General features: G+C 36.5%; 1 pseudogene; it reads right to left on the bottom strand.

Annotated features, from left to right (window-relative positions):
• Positions 1 to 3,682: 3,682 nt before the first annotated feature.
• On the bottom strand, positions 3,683 to 3,795 carry LOC115869603 (annotated as a pseudogene).
• Between the last annotated feature and the right edge of the window lie 1,735 nt (positions 3,796 to 5,530).

A 5,530-nucleotide genomic window follows, 5' to 3' on the forward strand; every position in this document is an offset into this window, starting at 1 on the left:
ATCCTTCCACCTCCATTGGATCCACATGACTTTGAACCTACTGCCTGAGATATGACTGCAGTCTGCATCATTGCATGTGGCTGCGTGAGTCTGAAGAAGGACTTACAGACTAGTATCATTCTTATAGACTTGAATTGGACTGGGATGTTTCCTGATATATAATGACTTCTTGATACAAAGCTCTCTCTTATATATGTATGAGTGTCACTGGATTTGTTTCTCTAGTCAACTCAGCCTAACACAGCCACAGATAAATTTGCAGTATACATAAAATATGGTAGACACATCCTCTGTCAAACCTACCCATTCATGAGTGCAGTTCCATCTTCCTTCGTGTCTATGTATGCATTTATTTGTAGTTTACTATGTTCACAAATTGTCTGAACAGTAGTATTTACCTTTGTTGCATTTAATGTTCATGCTCCCCGAAGTGTCGTCCTTTGCCCACGTTAATATGTTCGATCCTCTAGTTAGCAATTTACTTGATCTTCATTCCTGTCCTTGTTACCATCAAAGCATGTTTCTTTGTGTCTGAAAACCATTTCATGACTTTTTATCAGAGTAGCTGCCTACAAGATTTCTCCCTTTTTGATTGACTTATTCTGACTTAGTTGGCTCAGCCTATGTTCTCCAGGTCCATCCATGGTATGAAATTTTGCAGAGTTAGCATCATTCTCTGATACTAAGTAGTAATATGTAGCATAGCTTTTTTAATCTCTTCTCTGGTTGGTGACATTTAGGTTGTTCCATCTGTTTGCACTGGTGGATATTGCTGTAAGGACATCAACTCATGGCACGGTTCCTATTTTCCTGTGATATTCACGGAATATTGTGGTGCTAAGTCAGATGGTATTTCTGTTTCCAACATTTGAAGGAAATACACCCGTGCTGTACCATTTTACAATCCATTACAAGTTTATGAAGATTCCAAGAGTTACATTAAACCAATATATTTTTTATTATGTTAAATTTACCTAATAACAATTTTCCTCTGAAGACCTAGCACCTACAGATACCCTTAAAGAAGCCACGGTGGCAGGTTCGGTTAAAAATTGGTCTGCTAATTGCATTTGGTGGTTCAGAGCCTGTTAACAGATATGACATGCTTCTCTTAGAAAAGGATCTATGGGAGGCTATATACGATATTCTTATAGTGGCAATATATAATTCTATAGTAACCTAATTTGGCTACCTAATTGGCAGATTCTGTTCCTGCCAATATCAATGGTCACATCCCATAAATGATCTCAGCAGTGTGTTTGTGTTTGTATGTTTGTATGCTGTGTGTGCTTATTATACCTCAGGCAGACAGGGAGCAAATGTGAGTTATAAGGACTTCTCCAGTTTCAGTTTCTTCCATTTCCTTTACTGATGCATCAGTAATATCCTACATTGATTTTACTACCTCATAGCTTTTGTAACCAAAACGTTGCTCACAACGGTTACCTTCCTTCTGCAACTTTTCAATTGATTAGATAAGGCTTATCAAGAATAATTAAAGTATTGTTGATTTTTCATCTCAAACCTTCTAAATGTTTCCATAGCTTTCCATGGAACAACCTTCGAGCACAATAGTTCTTTAATATTTTAATGCAATGCTAACTCTATTTAAAACCAATACCTGAAATGGATAGCTGTTACTGTAAGGGTAAAATTTAACACGATGCTGAGACACCATATGAATGTGCATAAATAAGAAGAAATAGTTTGTCATTGTTGAGTCATCATCAAATAAAGTTGATGTCAGAAAGTGAGTAGAAAAACTTGAAATGTGCCATTTGCCTAGGCAATAAGAAAACCTTGGACACTGGAAAGACAACAAGGAGAGTGTTCGTAGGAACTGGAAGAACAACGAAGAAACTTCAGTGAGATACTAGAGAACGACTGCAGTGGAAGTGATGGAGTAGTTGTTGGAAGTTCTGTCTGTGACAGCTTGAACAGATGGCAAACGTATCCTTGGACACAAGGATATGACTGAAGCTATTGACAGATGGACTATCAAAAACACCAAATCACTTATTTTGGTTATATCTGCAAAGATATTTGAAGAGGAAGATGTTCAGGTTGCAAGATGAATTTAGAGAAAATGTGGCATGCCAAGAATGGTCTCAGTCTAGTAATACCCTCTTTAAATTAAGAATGATCCTTACACATATGAAAAAATATATGTGGTTATATTGATATAAAGGTAATTATGTAATTAAATATTGAAATAAAACTCCTATCTTTTCATGATTAAGAAATGCTGTCGTGTAGACCCTTTTTTCTAGACAAAAGGATACATATTTGTGAAGGATACATATTTGTCATGAGGTAATTGTGTACCGTAGCATCACAATTCTGGCCCAAAGGGAAGGTGTATGTGTCTCAACACAAATACATAGGATGACCCTTTGTATCATGAAATGAACTACAGTTTGGTGCATGAAAAACCCGTGGCGTTTTTAAAGGAGTGCAAGTAGATTGCGATATAAAAGAGACAGAGAACATTAAAAAAGAACAGAAGCTACTGGATTCCCATCATCGTATAGTTAGAAATTAGGCTCGACAAACAACTGAACTGCAAATATGAACGTTTCTTATAAAAGAACGACATAGGGGGTAGAAGCAAGAACCCACACGCTGAAGCCAACAGTCAGAAGAAAGGAGCCTTGCTGGGCTATGTATTAGGTTGCTAAGCACAGATGAAGTCACAAATAATTTCTGAACACAGTTCACCTCCATTTAAAAGTAGCTCTTTCAAATAGAATGGTTTTCCAAAATCTGATTCTAAAAACATCCATATTTTGAAATCAGAACTTATAGAGATTTAAAAAACTGAGGTCACTTATTAGATAATGTCCTACTTACTATAGGTTTACTTTTTATTGTTAATAGTAGTGATCATCACAATCATTCTAAACTATCTTTGATCTCTCCCCCTAATGTGAATAAACTTAGCAACATGCAAAAAATAAATTTAAAGGACTACTCTAAACAGAAAACAGAAAGTCTGCATCTGATGGTATTCATTTTATCTTTGGTTTGAAATTTATATTTAATTCACATCTTGTTAGATAGGCATGTCAATTTTGAAGATTGGAGAGAATTTGTTGGCATGATAATAACAAAGCAAAAAAAGTTTTTAAATCCCTCAGTAATTTATAAGGAGAGACGTAAAAACAAAACTAGATAGTTACAGAGAGAAGAAGTAGCATAAACCAGTTTCTCCTCTTACTGCTTTTGCAGCACTTGGCTCTCCTCTAGCCTCACTACTGTTTCCTTGACAACCAAAGCACAACTCCTCCTTCTGTAAGGCAAATTACTTCTACCTTTGTACTGGAAGGGAGTCAGAGGTTATATGCAAATTCTTCCCAATATCAAAATTTGAAGAAAGGTATCTACCAATGATTTTCAAGAATTATAATTGTTCTTTAGAATAAAAACAGGATTTAAGCAGGTGTATAGTATAAGATTTGACTTGTGAATGTATTAAAACCAGTAAAATCCTTGGCATTTTTAAGTCAAAAACAATTGTGATTAATTGTAATGAATAAATGTATCTACCTAGCTGCCAAGGTTTTAGAATATATATATATATATATATATATATATATTTAGTGAAGTACAATGAGAATGTATTAATTATACAGACAGATCATTTAAGCCAAAAGACAGCTTGGCTATAAAACAGCTATGGTTTAAAAAACCGTGGTTAGATGCCACAAAGTAGGTGGCAATGCATGTTGTAAGGCCCAAGGGCCTCTTCCATCCTTGTCAAGGGGAGTGCTAACCTTCTCTCCTTTCATACAACACTTTAGAAAATATTTTAACTCTCATATTTTTCATACTTTTAAGAGGATGTTAAATGATCCTTAAGATCCATTTGATGAATGATACCGATAGATTAGGTGGGTATTTATTTTCTATATTTTATCAGCTTTAAAACATTATACAAGGGTCATGCTTTTTAAGAAGGTGTAGGAAAAAATAGTTAAAATAACTAACATAATTATGAGTATCTATTATAGTTTAGGTTGCACCTCAACATAAAGAAAACAAAAATGTACATAACTAGCCAATAAGCAAATCCATGATAAATATAGAAAACATTGAAGTTATTAAGGATTTCATTTTATTTGGAATCACGATAAATATCCATGAAATCAGCATTCTTTAAATCAAACAAATTATGGCAGTTGATGAATCTTCTGCAAAAAATACCTTAAAATGCTTTTAAAAAGCAAAAATAGCACTTGAAGGACTACGTTGTACATGACTCATGTCATGGTATTTTCCATTACTTCATATCTAGACAAAAGCTGAATAAGGAAGGAAGAGCAGAGAGGAATGAGTTCCTGTGTTGGCAAAGACTATTGAAGGTACCACAGACCACTACAACCAAGAGGTCTGTCGTGGAAGAAATGCAACCAGGATGCTTCTTAGAATTGAAGATGCGAAGACGTCATATCGGATACTTTGGAAACATGGATAGGAGGGACCATTCCCTGGAGAAAGGCATCATTCTCGATAAAGTAGAGGTCACTGAAAAAGAGTCACTGAAAACCCTTCATGAGAGGGATTGACGCCGGGAGTGGTGGCAACAATGGCCTCAAACATGGAAACGATGGTAAGGTGACTCAGCTCTCGGCACTCCTTTGCTCTGCTGCTCTCTTGCTGCTCTGGTGACGGGAACAACAACCACGATCTAGGAGACACCTCAGAAGCTTTCTACCAGCCTGAAGCAAGTTGGTCAGTGACTGTAGACTTTTATTTTGTTCTGAGCTCTTTGACAACAGCAAAGAAGAAAACACTGGAACTTTCCATTTTCATAAGTTTTGTGGAAGGAGTCATGTGCTTTTTGTTTGCCCCACCATCCCCCGAAAGTTGAAATTTAAGATAGTTTCCAAGTGTCTTCAAGTTCCCTAATCACCTTAAATTTATTTTTTGCTAGTTCTATTAAAATCGCCCTTGATTAGTACATTCTCTGACATTCTAGCGGTACCAACAGCAACCCTACAACCTTAAAAGAGAAAAATAGTCTGAAGGTGTTATTTGCACAGCCTCAAACAAAGGCCAGGCTGGCAACGTGTCGAAACAAAGCAGTGTGCCGTTGGACTTGCTCAGGAACGTGAGTCCTAAGAAATAGCACTCCGATGTCTTCGGGGGCAGACATTTTAAATAAATATTCAATCATCAGAGAAGGCCTGAAAACATTTAACCCAAATAATCTGCAGCACAACTGGGAAATCTAAATCGCCCACAGTGATTACTTGTGCTCCTAACTCCAAGGTGGTTTTCACATCCCACGTCACCAAATTACTAATTCTCCACATTTTCAGAGGCAGTTCAATGGTTCCAACAAAAACCAGAGTAGAAGCTGTTTCTTTCCTCCCAAATTTTTATACGCTGGAATCCTCACAGAATACCTGTTTCTTGATGTTGTTAAGTCCCTTCCAGTTCACATTGGGTATGATTTGTTCTGGGTCTTAGATGACTAATACCTGATCCCATCAACACCTTATGATCCCACAGGCTGGTGTGCTTCTTC

This window comes from Echinops telfairi, unplaced genomic scaffold, assembly GCF_000313985.2.
Source record: "Echinops telfairi isolate 266 unplaced genomic scaffold, ASM31398v2 ScPeMD7_31;HRSCAF=116, whole genome shotgun sequence".
In the NCBI taxonomy this organism is placed as follows: domain Eukaryota; kingdom Metazoa; phylum Chordata; class Mammalia; order Afrosoricida; family Tenrecidae; genus Echinops; species Echinops telfairi.